The following is a 14,541-nucleotide window of genomic DNA, read 5'->3' as shown; positions in this document are numbered from 1 at the left end:
GTCCCGTCAACGCTAACTCACAAGACACTACAGGTTGATAGATTAAATATATGAGCAAAGCATAGCACTCAAGAGCACTGTCTTGCCTAACTCCGCTACCACAAACCTTTCTGTGGTTTCTCCCATAAGGTCCCTTCTCCCCCTTGCAAACTTTTCCATATAAATCCGTCTTTTTGCTTCCAACTGGTTGGATGGCACTCCTGCGCCCTCGAGTACAGACCAAAGCTTACATCTTGGGATATTGCTGCAATTAATTTAGGATGTCTCCCTCAGAATAATATGTTTAGCGATAAGCAGGTTTAGGCACAGTCCTTGGTCAATAGTTTGAATCTCTGCCTGAAAATGCTAAAATAAAATACAGATAACTGTATGATAAAATATCAATAACAAAACTATTGCCTGACATAAAAATGATGGCCTAAATATAATTTTCAAAAGTATTGCTCCATTGGGTGAAGATTTTATATTGTTAATTCCAACTTTGATATTTTTGGGAAACTGGCACAATAGAACACAATATTTTTGTCCGAGGATCTATAGGCCACAGTATTCTGGTACCATACCATAATGTTATTAAAACACATCCATTCTTCTAGCCTTCAAAGATGTTATTTACCATAGATTTATAGAAGGAAATAAATTAAACTCATTGGGCCACAATCTGCAGGGTCGTTACATCACACTATTTTACAGATGAGATCCTTTTATCTCCATGTCTTGGCTCTGAACCCTGAATTTTAGTGGGGTGTTTGTAGAGATCATTAGAAACTCTGTCAATGTCCACAGCATTACCACTTTCGGATATGTTGTTATAGTACAAACCTCCTCCAGTGTAAATAGCAGATATTGTCTTTATGGTTATATTCGAAAAGGGTATTTGTCCTTTGACCCTGTCCTAATCCGGCACCAGGGTCATCAACATCCCTGGGGTGAATATGTCTGTTCTTGGCTTATGACGGCTATACCTAGGCATCATAGGCTATACATAGGTAACTAGGGCTTACATGAATATATGATGGTTCTAGATAGGATTATATTGGTGGGATTCATAACTGCAGATATCACCATCCTCGTGGTGCAAGAATCCACAGCAGCTCAAGTTTACACAGACCAAATTATCTCCATACAACTCACCTTACTTGCCAAACATGCCACAGAGATATATGACCTACTCCACAACCACGCTCTGGACCTGCTCTTTCTCATGGAAACATGGCTAAACTCAACCTCAGCACCAGACATCACTACAGCCATCCCTGCAAGATCGTTAGGCAAAACCTTCAGCACAAACCAGGAGGTGGATTCAAAATCATATTCAAAGATACCATCAGTCGCACCTCCTACACAGACACCCCACCAGTTACACGGAACACCTCATTTTCAAGATATACATCACAGCCTCCCTCAGAAACAGACCACCATGACCCCACACCAATTTCGCCAGTGATATCACAGACTTTGTTGCTCCCCCTCCTCATCAACACCCGCACCTTCTTCTTCAGAGACCTTAACTTTAATGTAGAAGACCGCACCGACTCAAACTCAAGGCCCTACTAGAAAACCACAGAAACCTTGGCCTCCCCCAGCACGCTACTGAACCCACCGCCTCTGCTGGATATATATTGGACTAGATGTTCTTCTCGATCATCACAGCAACTATGACCTTGCCAGACCACACTCACGTATGTTTCAGAATACCCATCCCGTACCATCGCAGACCTACCACCATTGGAACTGTCTGTCGCTGCTGGAAAAGAATCTCGGAAGAGGAATGGGTTTCTGCCCTCTCCGAGCACAAGCCCAAGCCCACCTGCGACTTGCTAAAAGCCATCAAAACCTCACGGGCTGGATCACCGCATCCGCAGACACCCTGGCTCCCCTCAAGATCAACACAACAGCAAGAACCCGACCGCAGGCCAGCTGGTACACCGAAAAATTCAGGCTCATAAAATGCCACTGCGAGCAACTGGAGAGCAAATGGAGAACAAGTCAAGACACTGCAAATAAAGACATCTTCAAATCAGCCCTAAGATGCTACCACTAGCAGATAAGGATCACAAAGCACACAGCTTTTGCAGATCACATTGACGCCAGCAGTAATAACAGCAAGGAAATCTTCGCCAAAATCAAAGATGTCACCGTGCCTCCTTCCGCCTCCAGCAAAATTACACCCTCACAAGTCCTTTGCAACAAGCTCTCAGAATTCTTCTGTAACTAAATCACCTCTAAATACAGCAAATTTGACCCTGAACAGGACCCCATCATCTTTGCAACTCTCCTTCCAATCACAACCTATGGACGAACCCTGACCTTGTGGCCTGCCGTCAACAACATTGACAATCCACTCAGGTGCTCCACCAAACCCTTGCCCTCACTATGCCTTGATCAAGCGACACCTAACAATCAGAGAAACACTAACACCCATCTTCCACACCTCCATTAGCTCTACCACATTCCCAGACACCTGGAAACATGTTACAGCATGCCCCTGCTCAAGAAACCACCTTCCTACGAAACTACCCTGTCTAACTACAGACTGCTCCAGATCCTACCATACCAGGCAAAGGTCTTGGAGAAACTAGTCAACAGACACCTCATTGACCACATCAGCATCCACCAGCTCCTTGACGCTATGCAGTCTGGATTCAGGCCTAACCACGGAGCAGAAATGGCCCTCATAGCTGCCACAGACAACATCCACATGATTCTTGACAGAGGATACAAGGTAGCCTTCATTTTCCTGGACATTTCTACAGCATTTCACACGGTCTCACACACCATCCTCACCAGTCGCCACCACGAGATTGGCATCCAAGGACCCACTCTCTGATGGATCTGCTCCTCCTGAACGGATAGAACACAAGCTATCAGTCTGGGACCTTACTTCTCGGAAGTGCCTCAAGGTTCATCATTCAGCCCCACCCTTTTCAACGCATACATGATCCCTCTGGCCAGCATCATCAGCACACATGACACCACCAACATTCTTTCCTAAGCGTAACCCCGACTTCTCCATGAAGTGGGCTGACTCTGCAGTAAAATACCTGGGGGTCTAGGTCAGCAGATATACCAGGGCATTGTGGTGAGAAAAACAGTCGGCCCATCGCCTGGGTTGAAGTGCGGGCTCCTCCATATGCCGACCTACCACTCTCCAAGGCTGGAAGAATAGCAGTCGACAAAATGATCCTGCTCCCCAAGCGCCTATATCTCTTTGTTAATCTCCCTCTGCCATTGATGCGGACATTTCTCGATTGTTTGAGGTCCTTATAAATCGTTTTGTCCTCGGGCAACGGGCAGCTGCGACTGGCATAGGGGGTGCTGACCTTCCTGTTTGAGCAAGGGGGCATGTTTTCCCCTGATATGGACCTCTGCTACAACTGTGCACTAGCGCACTTCATGCACCAATGGATATACCTGCCAACTTTTCCCCGCATGTGGCCGTCGAGTGGGATAGCATTGCACCCTGCCCTCTAAACATGGCAATCTGCATGGCCCGACATGCCCAAGAGGCGGTACAGACACGGTGGGCTCCCCAACTTGGGCCTGGGTAGGACTCTTCAGAAGGGCGTGCCTACCAGTCCTATACTCAGGCGCACTACCACTGGTACAGAAACCAACTTTGCCCCCCCAGTAAAGGAAAAGGCACGCCCCAAGACATATTTCCCTATTACCAACTGTGTGGAGTATGCCAGAAGGCACGCCTGACTCTCTCTAAGAGCCTACTAGGCTTCCTGCGCTAGACCACCTGCTGAACGCACCCTCCCCAAAGAAACTCATCACACGCTCTATACTACTATGCAGGCTATGGCCCCAGTCATCAAGCCTAGAACGTGAACAGACTGCCAGTGGGATTTAGGGAAATAAATAACTGACTGATAGTGGCATTATTGCTGCTCCCAAATGTTCATTATTCCCGAAATACAGGCTCATTAATGTCAAATATTTGCATAGTTTACTTTGCACATCCCTCCAATTGCACAAAATGAGGCTCACCAGTGATACAAAATGCACTGGATGTGGGGAGGGCGAGGCTGGCTTCCTCCACTTGGCATGGAGATGCCCCCAAATTAGGGACTACTAGGAAAATGTCTAGAGGACAATTGAAGACATCACTAGCACTGTAATACCTGCCACCTCCTTGGAGGATCTGCAAGGCTACATGGTGGACACACTGGCTTGGGTGCATAGGTTTGCTGTAATGCTGTTACTGATGGTAAAACGTTGGATAGCACTACACTGGGGAAGGGCAGCTGTGCCTAAAGTGGATGACTGGATTACAGGTGTGCCAAACTGCCAGGAACAATTGACGGAGTATTGGCTGCTGGTGCTGGCCACTAGCAGGCTGCAAGGCATACGGCTCCCATTGGACCTCTACTTGGAAGAGCAATCCGCACACACATTGCCTGTGGCAGTGGATACGGAAAGTAGGGGACGAGGTGGGAAGCGGCTGAGTTGGACTGGAGGGGATGTCTAAGGTGTGGAACTGAGATCCCCGCCCTGCTCGTAGAAACAGAGCTGGGGGACACGTGGGCTTCTAGCACAAAAGTTGCTAAGAGCAAAGGACTTCACACCTGTAGCACCTAATCCTGCATGTAACATGTACGTGCCAACAGCTTATATGTACCTGTTCCATTACTTAACTTCAATAAAAATGTAAAAATACAACCTCTCCTATGAAGACGATATGTAACTCATACTCTCCCTCTTGAACAAGACCCCCAACAGAAAAAACAAATTTACCGCCTGCATGAACAAAGTCACTAACTGGGTGAAAGCCAACTTCTCAAGCTCAACACTGACAAGACAGATGTAGTGATCTTCTGCATGAACACCTCACCGTAGGGCTCCAATTGGTGGCTGGATGAACTCAGACCCACACCCAGAACCTAAGCCAGAAACCTCAGAATAATTATCAACAGCAAATTGGACATGACCACACAAGTCAACACCATCACTGTATCCTGCTTCCACACCCTGAAGATGCTGAGGAAGATCTCCAAATGCTTCCCAAGCCACAATAGAAAAACTGTCAGTGACACCCTAGTCACCAGCAAATTGGGCAATGAGAACACCTCTACACCAGGATCACCAAGCAACTCTCTAGAAGACTACAAACCCTCCAGAACTTGGCAGCCAGGCTCATCCTCAATCTTCCACACATAACTAAAATCACACCACACCTCAGGGAACTACACTGGCTCCTGATACACAAACGTGCTCAATTCAAACTCCTCACACACACATTCAAGGCACTACACAACTTAAACCTCACCTTGCTGAAAAGTCACATCCAACGCATACACAGAATCAGATCAGGAAGACAGGTGGTCTCTTACATCGCTCCGAAAGCATGGAATGGCCTCCCACTCCACACCAGAGCCTCTTGGTCTTTTCTTGATCTCCACAAGAAGCTGAAGACTTGGCTTTTCAATTAACCAACCTACAATAGGTAAGGCTAGTCACACATACCTGCTCAGTGGCAGGACACCCTTACGGGAGATAGTGCCCTTTAGAAATACAAATAGCATAACATCTCCTAAGGATTCATAAGCCTCCACAAGAAAGATTACAGCACGACATGCCCTATAATTTTCCATCAAATTTAAAGTACTTTATTGCTCCTTTGCCTTCAATATCCTACTAGCTTCACAGCCCAAAAATTCATGGACTTGTCTTTTAGCTACATGTTGTAGGCTAATAAAGATATAGGTCAGGCTGAAGATGATCATCATGGCATTTGGCAAATTGGCAACCATCCAAATGAATGAATTTACCTGCTTAACATAGACTGCACACTGACTTGCCTCTATAGGCTACCATTTTGAGCAGGAAATGAAATTGAGCCTAGTAGATGAAAGCGGTGTACCCATGATCACACAATATGTGCATGTCAGGAGTTAAACCATTATCTATATTTCAAACCTGCAACTTGGCTACTAAATACATCTCCCTTTAGAGTCTTGCATAAATGTGCTAGTGAATAGAACATAGAGAGGGAGGAAGGGAGAAACAGCGAGTTTAGCGCCCATTTGGGGGAACGTTATCAGGGGTATTACCCCATTTTCACAATTTTGACTGTTTCGTATTTAGTTCTGTTGTGTGACTAAAAGGACTTATTTTCCAAAAAGACAAGCGCTGGGCTGGACATAAAGTTATTGTGTCTGTTGGTTGATTGTTGAGTTCTGAGTCTCTGCCACCCACTCTGCCTCTCTGAGAAACCTTTGTGAACTCACCCTCACTAACCTGAAATTTGAGTGCAGAAAGGGTAGTACTTGGCCCAGTCTGCACAACTATAGAAGAACGGAGCCCTGGACATCAGTTGTAAAGTACCTCTACCACCATGATTGGGGGCCCAGCAGTGCTTAATTTGAGCCAATGGTTTCCGGTGCTCGGCACTGGCACTGGCACTTAATCAGTTTCCAGTGCTCGGCACCAACACTTAATTGTCATCACCACACTTATGACACTCTGGCACATGGTGGTGCTGCTTATCTAATTTAGAGATGAGCAGAACAACAGTTTTTTAGGAATACAATATACAATGAAAATACTAATACCTGCCTCCCCAGCCATTAAATTAGCTTTGGGGACCTGGAATAATTTGAACTGCCGCACTTGCAGGTGAGAGAGATGGTTAGTACTTATTTTGGTACCGTCATTGCCAGCGATGACGGGCGGTGCAAGCTGCAGTGGCCTTCTCCTCAGGGTCCTGGCACTTATTATTTTACAAATTAAGCACTGCGGCCCAGTAAACCCTGTCTACCTTGTGCCCCACCAACTACGTCTGACAAAGAGGACAAAAAATAATCTGTGAGGAGGATGGTCAGAGAGCCAGTCATAGAGTGGGGGTGCCAGGGTAATAAAGGGGGTGACAGAGTGAGACCACAGTGTCACTACAGGCCTGTCCCTACCTATACCGGAGAGTTGTCCTTCAAAACGTGTAACTTTGGGCTTGGGGTACTCACAGATTACATTAGGCAGCTGAGCATGGCAGCAATTGGCAAGCCTCAGACGGTACTGCGACTGAACCTGCTTTGTGGCACTAAGACAGTGCGCTGCAAGGCCTGACTCTTCAACCTGGTATGTGGGCTCCTTCGACCTCGTGGTGACAGTAGATCCATCCACAGTGATCTGGCAACATGAACCAGAAGGACAGCGAGGCATGGCACCATGGCTCTGGTAGTGTTATCTGTAGTGTCTGAGTGCGCCAGTGAAGCAGCACCACTACACAGTTGTTTACCACTTACCCATAATCCCGGAGAAATAACCTCGTTTAAGGCACTAATAAATTATTAAGCTTATCAATACCTGCAGCCTGGGCTGCAAACCTGTAATATAAAACACCTACAGAGTTGATCTAGGCACTAAGAATCTGACAACAGTAAAATATGCACTAACCTTTCCCACTGAAAACATGAAACATAGTGGCACAGATGTACATAAATTCCATTCACAGAAAATGGTCGCGAAATGTGCACCAACCTTTTGCGGGATGACCAAGGTGGGGCAGGGACAACGGAGGGTGAGACGCCTTGATGAAAATGTGACAACACACTATTCAGACTATTCCAGGTAGCGAGAAGCTACCATACGAAAGAGGAAAAGCAAAAGGCGACTTTCCTGATGAGTATGTGGGTTTGTAAGTAAAAACCACACACACCATCCTTGCATGCCATAGTGCACATGCCCTTTTGTTATTGGTCGGTCCTGACGAAAGCCATTTTGACCCTGAGACGCATAAAAAGAAGATGGCTGAAACATGTAGACCACACTGAAGATGATGGGGGAGCAATTTAATATCCCCCATTGCTTTTAACATTGACCAAGACTTCCACCATTAAAATGTTTACGTCCAGTGACCGGATGTCTCAAACTGCACCTTTCATTTACACATTCACAATTACAGATCCCCCCCCAAAAAAAAAAACACCCAGCTCTGCAGTAATCAGGCGTTGCAGCACACCCTGGAAGCAATCGGCGACAAGGGTGGGAACCGAATGATGAAGCATGTCACCCACTAGGTAGGTGAGTGAGGGTTCATTTAAAACACCCTGTGGGTTCCAAGGCAGCGTAGCGAGGAAACCATGAGAAAGTGGTCGTAGGAACATTAGCTAATTCAATAGGAGACTTGTTCTCATTTTGTTTATATATTGCAATTCAGCCTACCTCATTACTATTCCTTAAGTAAGTCGCAGATTGCGACTCATCCGATTGGTGGCTGTTGTGGGTGGGTGCATCAGAAAGAACGCAGCTACGTCATGAAGAGTGGTAAAAAGGAATTTATTAAAGTCTTCAGTCAATATGTGGAGCCCATTCTCTACCACAGTGGCCATTGTAGGGATAATGGCCTACTGGAGTCAGTAGACCACTATGTCTATGATCACTTTTTTATTTTTTAAATACAGCCCACTTTTCTTAAAGTAAATGAGGCAGCATTCCAAAAAAGTGTTCTTTTTTTTTAAGTTTGAGGGTAGTTAGTGGTTCAGGGGACCACTGCCTACTCCATAAAAAAAATTAACATTCGCAAAAGGGAAGGTTTCCCCTTCCCTTTTGCTATTGATTTACCAGCCCAACTCAGGTGTCAGTAACTGTTCAATGTTTTGCAAAAGGATTTCAGTCACAAAACATGACACATTCCATTGTGAATTGCAGTATGGATGTGGGGTCCTAAACACACCCCTTTCAAACAGAAATTCATTATACATATATAAACCTATTTTGTGATTTACTGAAGCGCACAATAGATTTATTACATAACAAAAAGCCATTTTTGAGTTGAAAACTGTGATTTTGCAAGTTGTAGACTTCGCGAACGCACAATGGCTCTGTACATCCAGCACCATGTTCACCACAGAAAAACTCGGTCAAACACTGGCAGTGTCAGCACAAGTTGTGAGAAGCGACGGCACTCGTAACGCTTTACGCCTCAAAAACTCCAGAAGAAGCCCTGAGTAGGACTTTGAAGGTACTATTGGCCTTAATTTCAAAATTTGGATTTGGATAATCTCCATCTCCATCATCACTTATAGGTCCTGACGAAGGCCCCCCGACCCCCCCCCCCCCATGGGCACCTAAGTGGCTGAAACATGTTGACAATCTCTTTGGACTGACGAGTGCAGCGGACTCATTACATGTCCAACTATGCACAACACTGTTTTTAATCTTCCCAATGCCCCAAACTGAATAAAGTTTTAGTTGAGGTGGCATTTGGATTCCTTTTTAACTCACTCCACACGAGCACCCTCACTTTGTTTGTTGTTTTTTATATTTCTGATCGCTACTGTAATAACCGGTGGTTCCCTCCAGGAGGAGTAAGCATAAGAGAAACCCAATGATGATGCTATCACATATCTGACTAAGGCGGAGAACCAACCTGTCTACGTGAATGAGGGTTTTTTTAATGAATGACGGGTAGAACCACCTGAACCCTGGTAGCAGGTGCAAGTGATCCATTCTCATTTGATTTCAGAATAAACGTGCATTTCTACATTTACTTGTGCATAGATCATAATGAAACACTGCCCACACTCCCATGAGCAAACAAAGCGATACCAAAGGGGGTGATGGACGGAGCGCTTGAGCAAATCAAACACTCCCCCCCAGTCAACTGATCTGGGTTTAATCCATCATCATTCTTTAGCTCACTCTACCACCCCAGTTCAGACATGGCCATATGCAAATCAGTCTGACCCTGTGCCTCATGGGAACAGTCCAGCCCGAACTGCCAAGCCAGGTCTTCCCTGGACCGGAAACAACCATCCTGGGACCGGTTTCGGGTTCATAACCCTCGTCAGCCAGGCTAGCTTGAATCCAGTGGCAGAGTGAGCATCCCCCACCACTAATGCTCGGCCATACATTTTAGTGAGCTTGTTAAATCGGATAAAAGTGACACGCCTTCATCAAGCTCAGGGTTTCTAAACCAACAGCTATTAAAAAAATAAAAACTACAAGACCTAGAAAGCACCATGCTCCCTCAAATTACATCAAAGGTTGGGGAGGGGCAGGGGACTCAATTCTGAAATGTACTTGACTACCAAGGCATAGCTGCCTCGTTTTACTTGCAATTAAAAGGCGTTCAAAGTATCACACGCAAGACAAATAAATGACACACCAAAACACACTCAAACATGGACATCTGGCACATTAGCAATTTCAGAACTTAGCTATTGTAAATGGAAAAAATGGAAGCCCCTACTGTGGCCATCTATAAGGTTGTTGAGAGCACTGGTTACACAAACCCAAAGGTCCAGCATCACAGGAAGATGGGCGCAGGTTACTGATAGGTGTCCTAACTCCTTCCCATACTGTCCAATGAGCAGCGAGCCTGCAAGTGACGTGTGTTCCTTCCGGGTGAAGTTTTGGGCCTGTGGGGGCCTTGAAGGTATATTTCTTGGCAACACCTTAGAAACACTTATCTGAAGGGACAAATAGAAACAGGTGCAAGTTTCAACTGTGGCCTGTCCCCAGCAAGAGCAGACTGGAGCAACTGCTGTTTAAATCCAAAAGATGCTGTTATTTTCAGAGGAAATGTCTTGTTTCCTCTGTTCCTAGTGCTGCCTGTTGTAGATAGATCTCAGGACATTTCCAGTTAGTTACATGTAGATTTATTGTAGGACACAGCTGAGTGCACACCTCGCCAGCTGACCAGACCATCAACCGACCGAGGTGAACACTCCGGTATTAGTTAGAACACACACATAGGTATTCTGTGAGGCTAAGGGGTAGGAACACAAAGGAAGGACTAATGACCACTGTCAGGCATGTTACACGAAGAACTAATTTACAACACTGCCCTTTCAGCCTGAGCACTGGGGTCGCAAATACAGTGCCAGGGATCGCAAGAGGCAGGCCAGGCGTCGCAACTGTGACCCCAGGCGTCCCATAAAAGACACCCATGCACGGTGGCAGCTGAGTGACAGTCCTCCCCACAGAATGATTGCCCAATTCGGGCATTCGTCTGTTGCTGAAAAGAACGCAGCCTATAGACGGGTTTAAAACACGTTGCACCGACTCGGCCTTTCATCTGCGATAAAATGAGAACCATTGACCGAAGTGAAAAGTCACACCTCACATTTATAGCTCTTTAAATCGCCATGTTCGTGGTAATCTGTACAGGAGGAATACGTAACTACCATATCTGTTGCCAGAGGCGCAACTAAAGCCAAATTTCGGGGGGGGGGGGGGGGGGGGGGCTAAGAAAATTTTCAGAGGGGGGGGCTGAATCTTTAAGCAATAGGCAGAGTGGAGCTGCAGGGGCTCTTAGAAGGGGTGAAACAACAGCGAGGCCTCATTAACACGTAAATGGTCTTTTAAAGACCTGTGAAGTGCTCGGGTGCGGCTGTGTGTGTGCCCGGGAAGCTGTCTCATCCCGGGCTGCCACACACGACGGGGGGGGGGCTGAAGCCCTGTGAGTCCAATGAGTGTTGCGCGCCTGTCTGTTGCACATGAAGATCTCAATGCTGAATGAACAGGGTGATGCGATGCATAAACAGGGGCAGGTGAGGAGGGCAAAGGGCGGTGGAGTTAATACAATGGGAGCAGGGATTAATTAAAGGTAAAACAGAGCCTCACCAAATTAACAGTGAGCACCGAACCAAGGTACTAGCTTGGCTCAAAGAGCCATAAAGCCAGCCGAGCCCTCAACATATGTGGAATGTCAATCGTGCAGCAAACGTCATGTAACAATGGGATAAAGACACTTCAAAATTAAAGTTGATGTGTTCCTTTAGTTTGCAGGAGCATTTCACTCTAAAACAGTAGACTGTACCACTGCACTGAGTGGTGTTTGTTTAAGGGACACCTTCTAATCGTGAACTTAGAAACATTCATGCCACCCTCCCCGCCCTGACGAGGATGCCATCGGTGAAAGAAGAGGCTGTCATGTGTATGGTATAGGTGGCCAGGCTTCTTGTTTAGGAAGCAATATTTAAGTCTATTAAAACATTTGCAAACGTGAACTTATGCAGCTCACATCCTGACCTGGTGTGTTTCAAAGTACCCTCAAACATGATACGAAACAAAAGGAGGCACGGTCAAAGAAGGAAATTGCCTAGGATCACACACTTAGGTCAAGTGGGGAAGCCAGGATTCTGGGTTCTGCAATTCAGCCACTGTCTCTCTCGTTATGACATCACGTACTTTGCCCTTACATCTTTGAGAAGAACACCAGTACAACGTGTGAAATAAATACACATACTACATAAGAAATCAAGTTGAAACAAAAAGGCTTTCTGGAAAATGTTGACCAAGGTAAGGGGGGAGGGGCAGCAGTAACCACATGAAGACTGTGCCTTTCTGGCTCCAAGTTCCAAAAGGACCTCGCGCTGAGCCCGTGACTCGTCCACCTCTAGAATTTAATGCCCACAGAGGCCCTGTCCCTTCAGACATCCGGTCCTGCCCCCCTAAGCACCGACGTACCTGGTCTTACTTGCCCGCCTGGTGGCCGATCTCACGAGCTGTCGGGCTTTGGTCTGTGGGTTCAGGTAATCCCACAAGCCTTTCTGTCCCCGACCTTTGTCAGCTGTCGGCTCATTATCGCCTCAGGGTACTCCATCCGCCCTCAACCCCAGCAATCATTAACAAGGCCGCTTCCCTTCTTCCTGGCAATAAATACAGGGGCAATGTCCGTTTATAAGTGCTGTACGGTACCTATGGGAATAACGTGCACAGACTAAACGGAGACTACAACAGTAATGAAGTCATGATTCCTACACTGGCCCCTGGCGAAATATTTACGGTACATACACGGAATATAAAGTGCTTTTTTGCGGGTCTCGATGAAAAATACGCCTTTGACGGCTCTCAATTGTGTGGACAAAAAGTAAAAGCAACACCGGAAACGAGTTCTTCAATAGATAACCCAGATGCATTGAATAAAAGAGGCACATTTTTTATTATTTGAAGTGTATACAGGTAAACTCGCCTACTGCCCAGTGCAGCATTGTGTGTTTTACACAACACTGGTTTAATCTTGGAGTTAAAACTGTGCTGCTGTGCTTCCTTTCATGCATGACAAAAACCACAGTTTTTTGGTGGGAAACATTTTCGATAGGATCTGGTGAACTTGTGTACACTGCCTTAAGAAAAGTTTGCACTTTGGATAGGTTTTGGCTCCATTTTGAATCAATGTGTGTTAAAATGACTAAGATCAAGCAACGCTGCTCATACATGGGCGGCTGAGCACCGCATAATTCACAATTGCTTGAGGCATAATTTTAACAACGTTGCCACATAATTTGGTCCTTCCCTGCTACACATTTCCAGGGGCGCTGAATGAATGGCCCCAAACTCACACCATACCTACAGAAACATGCATTAGCGTTATAATATTTTGTGGAGCGCTTATGCCAGCCTTATGCGCCTGCAAAGCACCGAGGATCAGTGGTTCCAGTTAGACTAAGGGAGTGAGATAGGTTCATTTTTCGGTCTGTTGTTTTAGGACGACAGTATAAAGGCAGGGCACCGAGGTGCATTCAGCAACCGCAGGGGTCAAAGATGCTGAGGGCTGTGAACAATATTTGAGGGTATGTTGGAAGTTAGGGCGCGCTATGTCAGCTTGTTGCTGTGTGGGAGCCTTATGCCTCTGCATGACAACTGTTTTGGGGGGCGGGTTGAATAATTTAGCAGCTGAAATGAACACCTCATCAGGGGTGGTAAGCGCTATATAAAAATAAATAAATACATTATAAGACAGGAGAAGCATAGAATTCAGCATTTTTTTATTTTTTATATTATCTTTTTATTGAGAGTTCATAAAGACAAAATCAACAATACAGAACACATTTGTAAAAGAATTAATACGGAACAGAACACGTTGGTGCAGAAACATTTTCAAATTTCATCCATTCCAAACTTGATTATAAAGTGCACAGTATAAAAATTAAAAAAGATAATCAAGTTTCAACGATTCAGATCTTAATTGTAAAGTGCAAAGTGCATAAGAAAAGACGATCTTAGTTGTAAAGTGCAAAGTGCATAAGAAGAGACAATCTAGCAGACTGTTAGTTAAGATTATATAATTACAATTGGATACTGTCAGAAAATACGAAAGAGAAGAGAGAAAAAAAAAAAGGAGACTAAGTTTCAAACACACTCCAAAACTTCACATATTTCTTGAGTGCCCCTGATCTCAGTGCATATTTCCTTTCCCTGCCCTGGATTCGTAATAATTTTGTCTTCCAAGCCTGAAAGGTTGGTACTTGATCGGTTTTCCAGGACTGCAAAATAAGGGATTTAGCTATTAAAGAGGCTATGAAAAGGGACTCGTCATATGGAGTGTGGCTCATAGAGCAGCCTAGTATAGGGACCAAGTCATCAAACATTATAGTAGCTTTAAGCTCCAGGGAGAGGTATTTTTCAATTTCCTTCCAGAATGGCTGGATTTTTTTACATTCCCAGACAATATGTTTCCAGTTCCCTTTTTCCTCGCATCGAAAACATTTATCAGCAACTAGGGGAAAGATACTGTGGGGATAGGAGGGAGTTCTATAAATCAACCATTTATTATAAAATTGCATGCGTCTAAAATTGGCGCCACGAAAA

At 45.5% G+C, this 14,541-nt stretch overlaps 1 protein-coding gene across 1 annotated transcript in view; it reads right to left on the bottom strand.

Annotated features, from left to right (window-relative positions):
- CDHR2 (cadherin related family member 2) overlaps window positions 1–12,580 on the bottom strand; it is a 284,644-nt gene extending 272,064 nt beyond the window's left edge. The window contains exon 1 of the mRNA XM_085618291.1: window positions 12,418–12,580. The gene's annotated coding sequence lies outside the window, so the exon portion shown is untranslated. The remainder of the gene's footprint in view (window positions 1–12,417) is intronic.
- Between the last annotated feature and the right edge of the window lie 1,961 nt (window positions 12,581–14,541).

This window comes from Triturus cristatus, chromosome 7 (genome assembly GCF_964204655.1).
Source record: "Triturus cristatus chromosome 7, aTriCri1.1, whole genome shotgun sequence".
In the NCBI taxonomy this organism is placed as follows: domain Eukaryota; kingdom Metazoa; phylum Chordata; class Amphibia; order Caudata; family Salamandridae; genus Triturus; species Triturus cristatus.
The sequence above is the reverse complement of the archived record's forward strand: the minus strand, read 5'-3'. Positions and strand labels throughout refer to the sequence as shown.